At 46.7% G+C, this 16198-nt stretch overlaps 1 non-coding gene across 1 annotated transcript; it reads right to left on the bottom strand.

Moving 5' to 3' along the window:
• Positions 1 to 15133: 15133 nt before the first annotated feature.
• On the bottom strand, positions 15134 to 15205 carry TRNAQ-CUG (transfer RNA glutamine (anticodon CUG)). Its single transcript has one exon. It is a non-coding gene; the product is annotated as a tRNA-Gln (tRNA).
• Between the last annotated feature and the right edge of the window lie 993 nt (positions 15206 to 16198).

Below are 16198 nucleotides of genomic sequence, written 5' to 3'. Positions count from 1 at the left end.
AGCCACACTCCACTGCACACACAGAAGAATAGTCATTTCCGTCTTTAAGACCACTTCGCCTTTGCTTTCTGTGACCACTCCCTTTGCCTCCCATCAAAACCAGCCAGGATGGCTTGGTGTCTGATCCTCTTCATTTAATCTTCTTCTGTCACCCCTCTCCCACCTGACACAGAGTGGAGCTGCAGGAGGTTGAAAAGAAGGAAGTGCTCCAGGAATCCCAAGATGAATGTGTTTTGGCTCCTTCAAGTGTCCAGGAAGGTGCTAACTGCTACCAGCCTTACAGTGATGGAAAATGTGCATTTGATGAAGGGAAAGTGGGGTCTGCTGTGGAAGGAGCCTGTGGTTGCTCCCATGCTAAAGAGGATAAAATTCCAACTGGTCTTCCAGGTAATCTGCATCCTCTTTGTTAGTCTACTTGAGAGAATGAATCTCCTTAGATAGACAGTATACGAACATACTGAAGTTCAAACCAGGCACTACAATGGCATTTAAAACAAGACATTCCACAGGTTAGTGAAGTTTTCTCAGTTGCTAGTCATGTACGACCCTGTGGCAAATCACTGGACCCAAGGTGGTCCTGCCAGACTCACATGTACCACTACAATTGTGGCACAGGAAGTACCTTTCAGGCCTCCTAATTTTGAATGAATCTTTTATATCACATGAAATGCTCTAATCTTCATTCCTGAGCAATGTCCCTGAGTTCCCATACCTGTCCGAGGCTGTTGGCAGTCTTGTTTATATCTATGGAGTTGCCACTCCTTGGTTTCACTTCTGTCAACCCATATTCCAGCTCCTTTCATTTGTATTATCTTGTCCAGAGTTTTCTGAAACCAGAACGTAAGCCCCACTGTCATCTTTGGTATGTTTCTCTGAAGCAAGGCAGGGCCCTGGAACGTCCCAACCTGACAAATGGCCACTGTTTCTTTGCAGCTTTGAAGATTCTTTTGACTTGATGGTGTATGGATTCCACTCCCATCTAATCTCAAAGTATAATTCTTCTAACCCATTAACAAACAGCATTTCAGATAGAAAAAGCCTGAATGTTACAGCAGTGCTCTAGGTAGCTCGGTAGTTCCGCAGGATCTGTGGGGAAAGGATTTGTTTAGCTGTTTGCACAGACTCAGCACATAGGATACTGTGCTGATGACCTGTCATATCAAGCAGATTTGTCCAATGGCTCAAGAAGGAAACCCAGCGCCTTCTTATGAGGCTCTATCTGGGGTCTCTTAGGATATTTCCCTCAAAGCCTGTTAGGACAGTGTGAAGGTTGGCATCGAATTGGGCTTTTGTGAAAGGGTTTTGCCCCATGTAATTGTCCTGTTAATTTATTTGCAGAAAACCAAAGTGATCAGGATGACCTGGAAGGACCAGAGGCTATTGCCCCCAGGTAGTTATGAATATTTGTGGGCTGTTCATACAATGATGACATCTGCAGACCTCTGATCCAGGGGAAAGCAGAAAGTGCTGAATATTTTGTATCATCAATGTTGCCAACCATGAATTATCCTTTATCATAATGTCTTCTGCTTTCATTGTGGTACTTACACTGTTTTCCAGTTCTTTGTAACATCTCAAGTTCATAACCCAAGTCGGTTGACCCAGGTGAACTAAATGAGAGTGATTTTCTTGCATAGACTTGTTATCTCCAGGATGGTTTAGAGAGTGAGTGCATAGCTCTTTTCTGCCTGTTTGGTATTAGCACGTTGACAACATGTATGTCACAGTAAGAAAAGTGAATAGATAATAATATTACTATATAATGCTACAATATTTAGAGAGGCCTTGGTGGCATGAGATGTCTGGGATAGCAGAATGCCCCAAAAGCTGTATGCTCATGGCCCCTGCATGTGACACTCACTGCAATGTAAACGAGAAGGTGAAAGGCACTGTTACGTGACCCTATATGTTGTGAGTCATGGCTGTACCATCTGGAGATAATTCAGTCTCTTTCTTCACCAGCTTGTTATTTGGCCAGAGCACTGAGCACCTGCTGTCCTTTCTAGCTCCTGCCCCTGTAGAAACACACTCTGTCCCACACCCAAAAGGGAGTTGCTCCATCTTTAGTGGATCAGGTCCTTGGCTTGCTTCACCACTCCCGTAAACATGCCATCAGAACCAGATAGGACTCTAGGATAGCTGATCCCTCTTGGGTTCATCATCAGTCCTCCCTCCCCCACCAGGCTCAGCGGGGAGCTGCCGCAGATGGGAGAGAATGGTGTCCCACGGGACTCACTGGATGAATACCACTTGACTTACTCAGTGCTTCCTGGTCGGTCAGACTCCTTCTGGCCTTATAGGAGCACCGCCATCTTCTCATGTGAGGAAGTGGATGTCCCCTATGCTCCAGATGTAAGCAGTGAGTATTCTCTTGCCGATGTGATAAAACTCCAACTGGACTCCCAGGTACACTCTGAATTCCTTGTACCCCACGCCTCAGGTGGTGCTGAGATTTTTCCCCACTGTGTACAAGCTCCGTAGACAGAGTGATCTGAATCAGGCTTTGTGGTAGAGTTTTAAGCACAGACATCAGGTGGGTCAGGGAGCAGTGTCTCTTCTTCATCCTGGCCGAGCCTGTGGGTCAGGCCCTGAGTTAGATCACTGGACCCGAGGTAGGTGTGACAAACTCACTCAGTTGCAAATGTGCAAGTGCGCAGAGATGACTGTCTTCTTTCCTGATACCCATGAAATGTCTCTTCTTACCCCAAATGCTCCCATTTCCATACCCCCAAACATCCCTGGATGTCTGTGCCTTTCCAGCGATGTTGACAGCCTTAACTCCATCTTTGGATTTGTTGTTTCCCTGGTGTCACTGCTGTCATCCCCAGTGTCTGTCTCCTCTAAGTTGGTCCTCTTAGCAAACCGTCTTCTGGATATGAGGATACGAAGACCCCTACCCTCACCTTGCTTGTATGTTTCCGTGAACCAAGGCAGAGCCCTGGCATTCCCCCCACCCACCCACCCATGAATGGCCAAAGATTCAATGGAGCAACAAAGATTCATTTTCATGTGAGGTTTTGTAGATTCCAATCATCATTCAGCTAAACCAGCCAGCATTTGATGAGAAAAGCCTGAATATGATTCTGTTAGAAGGCAGGTGGACTGTTCCCCAGCATCTGTGTAGTTTTTACTGAGACTTGGAAGGGGATGCTGTGGTGGGGATCTGCCAGGTCAGGGTCTGAGTTTCAATGAGGAGGATGAGTGATGCTCAGACACAGGTCTCACGAGTGAGATGTGTGTGATGTGGCCCAGCCCTGCCAGGCCCTCATTCAGAACGGCCCCGGAGAGGCCAAGTCACCCACACAGATGGGCTGAGAGGAATGAGTGGAACATCTAAATAATCCACGGATCCATCCTGTGTCTGGGTTCTGATGATAACCTGAGAACAGTGTGGATATAAGAGTGTGGACAGCTGTGATGCAGCGGTGTGGGCACAGGTGGTCGCGTCTGCCCCACCCTCTCTCTGTATAAGGAGAAACCCTGTGGAAACAGTGCAAACACTATATTTTTAAATTACAACATGAGCTTTTCTTAGGGCCTCTTCCCATCATGCCAAACTAATAATATGAGGCAATAGTGTCGATGTTTGATGAAATGTTTGTCTTTTTCCCATGCAAATGCAAAGAATATTCAAAGCATAAATTTAATAAAGCCCATTAGTCTGCAGAAGAGGGTAAGGAGTGATCACTGAAAACAATCCTAGGGACTTCCCAGGTGGCTCAGTGGTTAAGAATCTACCTGCCAATGCAGGGCACATGGGTCCAATCCCTGGTCCAGGAAGATCCCGATGCTGTGGAGCAACTAAGCCCGTGCACCACAACTACTGAGCCCATGCGCAGCAGCTACTGAAGCCCTCACACCCAGAGCCTGTGCTTCGCAACAAGAGAAGCCACTGCAACGAGAAGCCTGCACACCACAAGGAAGAGTAGCCCCCACTCGCCACAACTAGAGAAAGCCTGCGCACAGCAATGAACACCCAACAAAGCCGAAAAAGAAAAAAAAAACAACCCACCAAAAAAACCCTTCAAAACTACAACTACAACAACAAACAATCCTAGACCTTGATTGAAAATCACATTGGAGAATGGGGATACCTGGTTTTGATACATCTTTCACCCACCTAATTTGTTAAATTAAAAGGTTTGACCCATATGAACTGTGAATTACCATATGATCTGATGAAGTGTCCTAACATTGATGATTAATGATTAAAATACTCTGCCTGGAGGAAATATGAAGGGCACACCAGGCTAAGAGAAGTGCTTGTGAAAAAAGCCCTGGAGGCTCAAAGAGGCTCCTGGTGCAGGGCTGGGGTCAGGGAGGGGCCCGCCTGAGTCTGGGAGGATTTGTAGAAGGGAGATGTGGGAAATGATTTTGCAGCAGAAAGAGGAGCCAGATGACAGGAGGACTACAAAGGCGTGAGGAGTGCAGAGCTCGTGTAGTAGAGAAGGGAGGATGAATTTCCATAAGCCAAGGAGTGTGCGATGAAACAGAATTTGGGGGTAATAAGACAGGTGACCTTTGCCAGTGTGGAGAGGCCAGAATCAGAGAAAGCAAATAGAAGGAGATTGGATGAATCATTGTTGAGAGTCAGACATAGATGCTCTCTGGAAGACTCAGTGGTAACAGATACATGAGAGACACTTTAAAGAAAAAGTTAAACAAACCTTGTTGAGGATGCGGATGTATAGGAGAGAGGCCAGACGGGAGCCTCACAGCAATGTGGAGCAGGTCCTGTGGGGCACAACCCCACCTGAGCCTGACCTGGACTGGATGAGGGTACTTGATATCTTTGCTTAGCCCACGTTCTGAGAATATGTATTCATTTCACAGGAGAAATAGCAACACATTTGCTTAGGGGCACTGCCCAGACCCCACTGGAGGGGAGTGTAATATAAGGATTGTGCATTGTGTTACATTCTCCCTAAAGAAGCAAACACTCTGATTCTGTAGCCCTTCTGCACCTAAGCTTCCAATAAGGGATTCGGGCCTCTGCTACAACTGCTTCTATCTGCTGATACCATCCACGCCCACTCTGCCCCATGTGGCAATAGAATATATATATGTATGGGTGAGTGGAAAGGTAGACAAAAATTACAAGTAAGGAAGTTAAAAGGTTCCAGAACTGTGAAGCATTCTCTTAACTTGGTTCATATACTGTCGTTACCCAACTCACTTTTCTAGTGGTACCTGAAGCCTTTAGGCCATACTTCTTCCCCTGTTCTTTTATTCTTGTGGGTAGATATCAACAACTCTTTCTCCTCCATGCCTTGAGGCCTGCCTAGAGCTTTGTCTGTAAGCTACAGGATTAAGTTTAGTAATAATTTAGTAATAGATGGGACCACAACTGCCATCCAAAACCCTCTAGACTCAAGTGGGTAATTTTTCATTTCAAGGATATTGCAGCCTAGCAACTGCCATCCCAGCATCTGCCCAGCCAGAAACACGACCTCTCCTTCATGGACACGATTTCTGCCTTTATTGTTGGGTCACTGGATGGTCTCACTGATAGGAAGGCACATCCATTCTGGGAGGGATTAGCAAAGGAAAACTTGGATTGGTCCTACTGCACACTCTTTCCCTTGCAGGTGACACATGGGAGGACTGTCACCGAGGGCCTGTGAATTTCCAAGGGTCAGAGGTGCAAACTTCACAAGCACAGTTGCAGAAAAGCACCCAGGATACCAATTATCTGCAAGTACGGCTGGACCAGGATTTCGATTGTGGTGACAGCAAAGCCTCGCTCAGTCTTTCCTTCACCATCGGGGGCTTTAACACCGACACTGATTATGTAAACCAGGGACCACTCTTCCTAGGTAAGAAAAAAACAAGGATTAGAAGCTCTAGTCAGCAGAGGGTTGTGGGTGGAGGAGGCAATGGGGCCTCTTCCACACCTGCTGTAGGTCAAGTTGAAATCTGTGATGCTCTAACAGAGTGAGTGAGCAAGAACCTGGGATTTAGGACCAGCTCTGCCTCAGGTCCTGGGTTTGCAAATGCCTGGTGTTTAACTGGTGTCTCCATCTCACATCTCTCATCTGAACTCTTGAAGAATTCTATCTTCATTCCATGGTTGTTGAGAATATTAAGCAACGTAATGTCTAGAGTGCATGATTCAGTAAAAATGGCTTCAGAATTACTATGAATATATAATCCCTAACCATTAGGTCTTTCTGGTGCTTAGCAGTTAGTAAATGCTTGCACGTGCATTGTTTCTCCTGCGGTAGCATAGTTTTTATGATCTCCATTTTCTCTGGACCCCATCTACCTTTGCTTTTTCAGAAAGGCATGTTGGCCAATATTTTTCTCTCCCTTCAACATCTATGCTCAAGCCAAATTTTCCCTGTTAGATGCTCTCAGTAACAGTGTATTAGTAACATTCTGTAGCAATGTAAACAGGGCCCCACAACTCAGTCTCCTGTATGCTTTTCATATCCAGGTTATTTTCCTCTTGTTTTCCTCTCTTTTTAAAATAAAGGGCCACCCTCATCCTTGAAGTGCACTGATCAGTCTCTTTGACGACACTCCCTGTGATTCACCCTCTTCACTCAGCTCCGTGGCCGTGTCCTCAGTTTTCTTCTCCCCAGGATCCACCACTGCTCAGATTGTCTTAAAAGAGCTTTGAAACCCTCACATCCATTTCACCTGGGACGAATGTATCCTTACCCTCCACCTCTCTCCACATCTGCACCGGAGCCTGGGGCTGCCTGGGGCTTATCCCTCAGGTGATGGCCTCATCTGAGAAATGAGGAGAGCACCACATCCTCGGTGGGGGTGAGATAAAAAGGAGCGCCCCTGTGGCACCAGGGAGAGTCTCATAGAAGGTGCTCAGGGAGTGCAGGGATGCACAGCCCTGCCACGTGCCAGTAGGTCTTGTGGTATTTAGTTGTCTCCTCTTCCCTCTAGTCTCTCCTTTTCTTGTCCTTGGCTTCCCACATTTCCAGCCAAGACCTAACCCCGCTGGCTCAGTCACTGTCTCCTACTCAATTTCCCCAGAGGACTCAGCATAAATCCAGGCTTTGCATCAGACTTTGCAGCAAAGGATAATCTTCGTGGACTTTATGTTCATCCTCCTCCACCCTGGGATCCCTGCCCCCCCATATATAACAGTTCATGTTTCCCACCAGAGCTTCATTTTTTCATTCTTCTTATTTTCCTCCTTGCTTTTTCAAACTCAGCTCATCAGGAGGCCGTTAGAATGATCCAGCCGATATCTCATCACCCTCATGCATTCGTTCCTTTATACACACACACTTGTGAGTGTTGTTGCATTGTATCATATCTTCCATGCCTTATTTAGATTGACTATGTATAAATATTACACATAGTATGTGTGCATATATATGTGAAATATATATTGATGTATATTTTTAAATTTTCCAGTTTGAGACTTCCTGCATTCTCTTCTATCTCAAGGTTTTCCTTCAACTGTGACTTTGCCTGATCTCTACACTCTCTTTCCTCCAGAGAGTACAACCTGTATCTGGAATGATTTCCTTGCCTTTACCTTTTCTAGCTAGGAACTTTTTATCAATTCTATTTTTCTTGACATTTTTTTTATTATTTGGGAGCATGTTTGCCTACTGGCAGTCTTACCATTTATGGGTAGTGTAAGGAATATCAAGAAAAAAGAAAATACTCGTGTCGCCATTGGCTTCACCTGACCATGGCCTTTCAGGTGGCCTTTCTTGTTCCTGGACACTTTCCTTACTTGCTGTCCCTCTTGGGTGGGGGAATAAGTCATAGGAAGGTCATGAGTAACAATGGATCCTGTTGTCTGTGGTTTTATGTCAGAGCTGGGTTTGGATGCCTCCATCGGAATGAAGACCCCTCCCAAGCTGGAGGGTGAGGGCTCAGCTGCCAGCAAGCATGAGTGTCTGGTCTGCAGCAAGATTCATGCCTTAAGTGTCCTGAAACAGAGGATTATCAGAAGAAAACTGCTGTTCAGCACGTGGAGACTAGCATGCAGATTCCCTGGCCTTCAAGCTTAGGGTACAGAGGTAAGCACACCTGAGGCTCTTCCATGCACTCCTGCCTTTTACTCTTCATCTAAGGTTACAGCTCAGTCTCATACCAATTTCCCTCTTCCTCCTTTGTTCCCTCAACAGCTGATGCTACCTCGTCTGGTCTTTGCTCTGTTTCCCATGGGGGCTGCCTCCCTGCCAGCCCTTCCATCTCCTTCTCCTGTTTGTACTCTGAACCCTGTTCAGTCTCTGTAACTGCTCTCCTGATATTCCCTCTGACCGTTCCTTTCAGCCATAGGGAGGCTCAGATCCATGGTCCTCCATCAGAAGAGCATCATTTAAGACACTGAAGACATGATGCTTCGCCTGATACCACATATTCTCTTGGTTTCTTCAGCTTCCTTTCCTTGCCCATCCCCCCCCAAATCCACTGCCTCTTCCTTCCAGGATCGCGACTGAATGAATTACTTGCATGTGGGTTGGGTTTTGGAGGACCCAACCTCGGACAGCCCTTAACCCTCAACTTCTCCACCTGAATAAGAAATGCTGAAACTGAGGAAAAGAGCCCTGATTATAAAAACTAAATAAGAACCTGGGTCATAGGTGGGAGTCCTGGACTGGCCTGGAGTCAGGGCTCTCCTCGGCTCCAGGTGGGCAGTTCTGTGCTGATGTGCATGGGGCTTCCAGGGACTCACTGGAGCTGGCAGTAGTTGGAGGACAGTAGATGGAGGACAGTAGATGGCACGCTAAAGGGACAGTGGCCAAAAGGAGATGCAGAGGCCAGGTTTTCAAAATGCATAGACATGAGGTGCATAGGCATTCAGACCTCTCCCTTTTTCCAAATGACTGCTTCTACATGTTCAGTAAGAATCCAGAAAAATGAACTGAGTTGGAATCTGAGGCCAGGGAATGGAGGAGAGCATTGGAGTGAATTACCTTTGGGCCAGATGTATGAAGACCCAGTTAGATACACAAGAATATAAGATAATCATTGCTTCAGACAAATCTAATTGAGAAGGCAAGTTATTTATATGGGAGTGTCGGAGAAAGGCCAAAAAATCTTTAGGGCCAGTGGAAAAGGAGTCCATGGTGGACTAGATGGAGAGAAGAAAAAGAATGGTATGAAACAGTGTAGGTCTAGTGAGTAGTTCTCAAACTTGCAATTAGAAAATGAAAACTGGGTGAGTTTTGATCTAACTTGAATGCCTTAACCCAATCTCTTCAAATTCTGATTGTAAAGTTCTGTGGTGAGGTTTGGGTATCAGTATTTTTAAAAGCTCTGCTAATATGCGTCTAGGGATTAGAAGGACTATGGATCTGGTAGGACGTCAGTAACCAGTATGGCAGTGTCCATCGTGTGGCTACTTCATAGAAAAGCTGAAGATCAGCCTTTAAGGGAATTAGCATTCTTCTCTCAACAGAACTATTTGTATAGCTCAGAGCAAAGAGAAAAAAGATAGATACGTAGGTTCGATATATAATCTCTCTGTTTGGATCCAATGTTTTTTACAATTTTTATAGTACAAGATACAATAAAAAATACACATTACATAGAAACCCACAGTATAAAATAGTACCTCCCCTTACCACAATAATGAACTGGAGTGTTTTCATTTCTACTGTTAAAATGCAACTTGCAGTTCACTAGTTACTAAATGGATTTCACAGCCTACTAATTGGCTCAGAACTGCAGATTCAACAAATGCATTTTTTAATTAAATTCTTTCTTTATGCAAAAGCCCCATAATGAATCTTAGGCCTCATTCTCCTATGTGTATCCTTTTTCATGCCCGTCTATACACTAGTGTAAAATACTAGGAGAGACTCTTTCTTTGGGCAAAGTTAGAGAAAACAGCGATGAGAATCTAGTATAACTAAAACTAATGCTTTTTCCCTTTCACTTCAGAGTTGTGTTTGTCTAGAGGTTGAGAACGTTTCTAGCAATGCTCTCGGGGGATCCAGCATGAAATCACCTTCATAGACTGTTGGTGTCCATGGGATGCAAAGGGGTTGGGCCGCCGTTACACTCCCTGCTCTCATTTTGCTAATTTCATTTTGAGTTCTCCCTGTTTCCATTGTTTCCTCAGCCCCTCTGGAGCAGGATTTCTCTGTAGAGCCTGATCCCTGTCCAGGAGGGTGACCAAACAGCCTCTATTAATTGCTGACACCTCCACATTGGAGCCTCTCCTCTCTGTTCCCCCAAGTGTATGGAAAGGGCCTGTGGCCTGGGTCCTAGACCAGGGTTGGCAACCACAGGCCACGTGGTTTTAGTTAGTCCTTAGTTCCTTGGCACCAGAGCTCCTCATCTGTAAAAGGTGGAACTGGACTTGGATACCTTCTGAGGTCCCTGTTGGCTCTCATATTGCAGGGCTCTCCCTGTAGCCGGTCCCTCCTCCTCAGAAGGCAGGGATGTAGAGGTAGAAGAGAGTGTATTTCTCCAGCAAGCATCTCTGCTCCCATAGCAGTCCGTTTCTGAATGTGTACGAGGGATGCTAAGTACATCCATCCCTGGTACATGTGAGAATGTCATCATTCGATTCAGATGAAGGGGTTCAAGAGTAAAGTGGCTGCTGCGGATTGGGTGGTAGGAAGCTGGCTAAGGCTCTGCAGCAGCTTGAGCTGCAATATGACCAAGCACTGGTGGGGTGAGGACAGGGGTCCCTAGATTCTGCTCCACAGGCTGGATGAAAATTTCAGGAGCTATTTCTGCTAACTTATGCATCTCACTTTCCCCTTCAGCCAGCCTGTGGCTCCCCCTTCAGCTCCTCCTGTCAACAGGAGCTCAGCCTGCCAGGGCCTCTGTCATATGTAGAAATCCCTCCAGGCTCAGGAATCAGCAGGACCTAGGAAAACTCCCGTTTCATCTCTCTCTCTCCCTCTGTCCTTTGCAGATACCAGTTTCCCTAGGAACTAAGAAAAGATATTGCCAGTTTGGATGAATCCATATTATAAAATGTACCTTTTCCATTTGATGAAAAAAATCTACAACAGCAAGTCAAGTTCAAGCCTCAACAGAATATTGGAGGGATCCTTTCCTGAGAATCGACATCCCAACCAACAACCACTTTCCACACTCCAAAAGACAGATTTGATGGAAGAAATCCCAGCCATCAGCCTCCAAGTGTGATCAGTCAATAAGGAGACCAATGCTTTGATGGACACACAGTTTGGAGAGACCTTAACTCTTGTTCCTCTCAATATGCCTCCTCCACACACCAGCATCAGGAGCAACTGGAAGAAGGCAACATGTCAACCTGGTCATTCTTTGCCACTAGATGGACTGGACCAGGAGTAGTTGGCATTAACTATGCAGTGTTCTTGCTGAAAATGTTTAGCCTGAGTTTCATTACAAGGTAGTGATCAGACAACTGCAGAATTTAGGCCACTGAGCAAGACAGCTGGCCAGTCTTTCTTCAAACAGTCAAGGTCTCCACAACTAAGACCACAAAAAGGAGAAGAGATGTTTTGGGTTCCAAAGGCCTAAAAAGATTGTGCTACTATATTTCTCTAGTCCTTGGGAACCTCAAGCCTCTCCTCACCTTTTGGTAGCCGTCTTCAGTGATGGTGGCATTGACTTGTTTGCAGGGGACAGGTCAGTTGTCTGGGTCAAAGGCCTACAGTTTGCCATTGTCTGATCATTTCCTCATGATTAAATTCAGGGGAAACCTTTTTGCCTAGAACACAACCTAGTGCATGCTGTGTGCTTCCTAGCACAGCCCCTTTGGAGGCTGAGAGTGTCCACTTTGCCTGTCACCACTATTGTCATTTTAGCATTGGACACTTTGTTGTGCAGGGCTTCATGAGATCCATTCATTGGAAAGACATGTTTGCTGTCTATAATCAGTAATTTGATTAGTGGTGCTTTGAGAGTGTATGAATATCTTATTCTATGATGCTTTCTCTAAAATTTTACCAGCCCTTATCGATCCCTGATGTGTGTCAATTATCTTTGTGCTCCTCTATGTGCAGAGTCTTTGCCGGTTCCTCTACTTCTGTGTGGCTCCCACACCTGGCTAAATACAAACCAACTGGAGTCCACGGTGTCCTCTGGCCCTTGGTTGGGGCAGGGTTATGACTGGTGTCCTTGACTCTCTCTGTTAGTCCCTAGCCCTCTGAAATGCACGTGGAGAGTTCCTGCTGCCATTATCCTAGGTGGACCTGTGCTCTCCTATCATTCTTTTTCAAATGCAGGTTTTCAATAGTACACAAAATAGAATTATATAAGAACATCCCCATCTCTGTTAGCCACGACCAACAAATATCAGCTTATGGCTGCCCTTGTTTTATTACAAGCCACCCACTTACCTTTCCCTATATTCTGTAAAGCAAATCTCAGATATCATATTTCGTCTGTCATTTTGCCAGTATGTTTCCGTAAATGAGGACTCTTTTTGAAAGTATTCTCATCATAGCATTATAATTGTTCATAAATTAATTCAGCATCTTTAATGTCATAAAAGAGTGCTCAAATTTCCCATTATTGTTTTTAAGTTATTCTTTCTTGGGACCCAAAGAAAATGCACAAACTGTAATTAGTAGGATATGTGTTGAAGTCTTTACACACATATTTACTCTGGGTTTCTTCCTCCCTCCCTCCCTTCCTTTCTTCCCCTGCCTCTTCCTTCCTCCCTCCCGTTGTCCCTCCCCCCCTTCTTTCCTTGCTTCCTTCCCTCTCACTCTTGCTCTAGCTCTCTTGGTCTCTTGCTGTCCTTTTCTTTTCCTTTTTTAAAGCATTCATTTGTTGAAGAAATGGAGTTGTTTGTTCTGTAGCATTCCCACAATGTAAATTGTATAACTGGGTGTTCTTTAATAAATTCTTCTGTCCTCCATACTTTCTTTTTGGTGGTAGAATCTAAAGCAGTGCTGGAATATAATGAAATTGCAAACCACATATGTAATTTCAATTTTCCGAGTAACCACATTGAAAACTGAAAAGTATAAGCACACAATAATACAAATATTATCTTCTACACAGCTAATTAATGCTGCACATTAAGGGAAACATAATTCCACCAAAGCTTTAAAGTTGTGTTTAATAGAAAAATGTTGTGCATATCTTCAGCCTTTAAGTTTACATTCACATGAATTATAAATTAAATATAATTAAAATCCAGTTCCTTAGTCGTCCTAGCCACATTCTAGGTATTCAATAGCCATATGTGTCTAGTGGCCCCTATTTTGGACACAGTAGATACAGAGGCAGAGGAGATTGTGTTTGGTATCCTGGCAAGGGCACCTCAGAAGTGGTGTGTGCTCTCTGATCAGGGGGCACATCAACTCCTGTGTGTTTCCTCAAATAATGTTAGCAGCCCTTGGAGTTCAAGGCCTAGATCCGTGAACTAGTTATGTGGAGCAAAATGGTGATATTCCATGGCCATGTGTTATCTAGCTGGTACACTTGCATAAAAAAAAAAACTTCCCCTTAGTACTAAATACTGTTTAGTTACTTAGTGGTTCCCTCTGTAAAGAAAACTGCAGCTTAATGAGCAATTCCCCAAGCATCCTCCATGGTCACCAACTAGTTTCTTTTATTTCTTTTTTTTCCCCCGTGCTAATATGAAATCAAAGTTTCAAACACATTGAAGTATTTCAATTCATTGCAATAGAGTCCTTACTGATACTCCAATGATCCTCTCTTTCAGCAGTGAATGTGCCTTTAAGCTGGCTCCTTTCTCCTTTTCATAAGATTTTAATAGTCTTTGAGACCTTTGTAGATATCACTATGACAAGGTGCTTCTGTCTCATCCGCCCCTGACTGGGACTCAGTCATATCTCTCAAAATCTCTGATTCCTTTCTGTGAAAAACATTATTCCCAAATCAAATTGTGTAACCTAAAGACACTCAATGGAAGTGGTTGAATTCTAGACCTTTGCAGTGGACAGAGCTAGCAAATACATACTCATATTTGTATGTGTTCATGCATTCACATATATTCACATTCACAATTCAAACTCAGAACTACAGGCTTTGATTGAATGTCTGTCTTTCAACTGAGACTCTTTTCTCTAATACCACTAGTTTTGTTTTTAAGGGCACTGGGAGTAATAGAAATACAATATCTTATACCGCCTCCTTTGCTTTTTCCCACACTATATTGACAAAAGAATAAAGAAATACCAACAATGCCAATCATAACACAATTGACGAAAGCAGGTGTTAAAATTTTGTCACTGTTCTGGGGTACACATAAATTATTATGTTTTATACTCTCTTCGGCTAGTTCTTATCCATGTGGCTGTTCCACAGAAGGCCTTGCACAAAAGGTTTATGTGTTACATGGTGTTTTCCATATCCAGAGGCAACATTTGAAAAAGGAATTTAAGTTTATAATGATAAAAAAATAAATCTGGTTTCCACCCAAATCTAACCAAAGTATATTCACTACAGGCTAGCCTTGATGAGAAGCTCTGCAAGTGTCTCAAAGGCCTGGGTGGAGAGGGGTCAGGGAGCCCTGGTCTCCCCAGACGCTGGAATCCTTGGCCTTTCTCCTCTTTCTGGCTGAGCTTGGGAGGAAAGCACGGGACTTCCTGGGGTCAAGATTGAAATCTCAGCCTAACAGCGGCTTTTCGTGTCCAATGGAGACTTAGGAGCTAGAAATTCTGAATAAAATCGGAACACAGTGGAATAGGATCAATCAAACTTCAGAATAGAATAGGCACCTCAATACAGCACTACCCATTCGGGTCTGGAACCATAAGAGGCTGTCACCCTGTCTGACCAGCGACATCACAGCCCCCCACAGCGACCCCTGACTCACAGGGACAAGCGCGCAGTTACGCCTGCGGTGTGACGCCCCCTCGCGGGGCAGGACTCAGGCGGCGCAGCCTCTGCCTTTTACCCCCGAGACCCAGGGGGCCCCGACGGCGGGGTGGCACTGGCTCGGTCGCTGCGCCGCTTGGCGGCGGGGCCGGGCCTCCGATGGCCAGAGACGGGCTGACCGCCCGGGGCCAGCGGGGACAGCCCGGGCTCGTCCCCCACCTGCGCGCCACCTGCCCATGTGGACCGCGCAGGTCGGAGAAGCCGGTTTTCTGGAGAAGGAGCCGGCAGAGGTCAGGGACGCGGCTGCGAGGTGCCTGCGTTGGCAGGAACAGGAGCCGGAGGAACGCGGGCTTCGGCAGGAGACTGAGTTCTGGCTGCGGGAGTAAAAGACGCCGGCGCGGCCTAAAGGGAAAGGTCCCACCGAGACTCGAACTCGGATCGCTGGAATCAGAGTCCGGAGTGCTCACCATTACACCATAGAACCGCCGTGGGCCCAACACTCGCCTCCCGCCGGGAGCTCTCGTCCCCCCGCCGTGAGCCCGCTTCCTCCGCGACGCCAGGAGGCGCCTGACTCGCCTGTCCTCAGGTTTGTACGTCGTGGAAAGACACGAAGTCCATTCGGGAGGAGCGACAGGGAAGGGCTTGGCGGCCTCCCCCAAATGCGCCTGCTCTGCCGGCATTTCTAGAGTTTTCTGCCCTGAGGTAAAATTCCCGCCAGAAAAAAAAAAACCCAAACGCCAAAAAACCCCCAAACTTCCTTTCCCCTTCTTTGCAGTTGTCCTCTCGCCGCTGCCCTGGCAGCTCTGAACATCCTCAGGACAGGGCTAGGCACGTCGTGGGGTGTCCCCTCCCTGGGACCCAGGTGCAAGGGTAGACGCGCGGGGCGCTGCCGGCTTCGTCGGGGGATGGCGCGTCCTCTCTCTGTTGGGAACCGGATGGGAGCCGAAGCGGCCGCGGCCCCACCCGTCGCACCGCGAGCACCCAGGCCGCTGGCGCCCTGAGGGGTGAGGTCGGGTGTGAGCAGCTGACAGTGTTTCTTCTGGGCTCTTTCCTCCCTCCCCTTCGTGCTCCTCCTCCGCTTTCCGGGTTCACCCCCTCTCCGCCCACGCGCGTCCCCGAGACTGAGGCGGCCGCTGGGTCCTGGGAGCGGAGCTCAGCGCGGCCCACGGGCTCCCCGTCGACGTTTCCAGCTTCCGGACGTTTATATGGCTCAGCGGCCAGTTTTAAAGTTTTGAACGTCGGCCACTTTTGAAAGCCTGTCACAGCCTCGCATTCGGCGGAGGGGGACGCGCAGGGAAGAGGGGCACAGGGCGGGCTGCAGCCCCAGAGGCTGTGGCGGTCCCCTGTCACCTGAGCGGAGGCTCCCGAGGCGGCGAGGCGCAGGCGGCCTGGCCCACTCCCTGGTATCAAGGCCCTCATGTGCCCCATGTGAGAACAGCGTGTCCTGAGTGGCCAGTCTGAGTGTGTTTTCAGAACC

This window comes from Hippopotamus amphibius, chromosome 1, assembly GCF_030028045.1.
Source record: "Hippopotamus amphibius kiboko isolate mHipAmp2 chromosome 1, mHipAmp2.hap2, whole genome shotgun sequence".
Taxonomy (NCBI): Eukaryota; Metazoa; Chordata; class Mammalia; order Artiodactyla; family Hippopotamidae; genus Hippopotamus; species Hippopotamus amphibius.
Note: the sequence above shows the minus strand (reverse complement) of the source record. Positions and strands in the feature narration are given on the sequence as shown.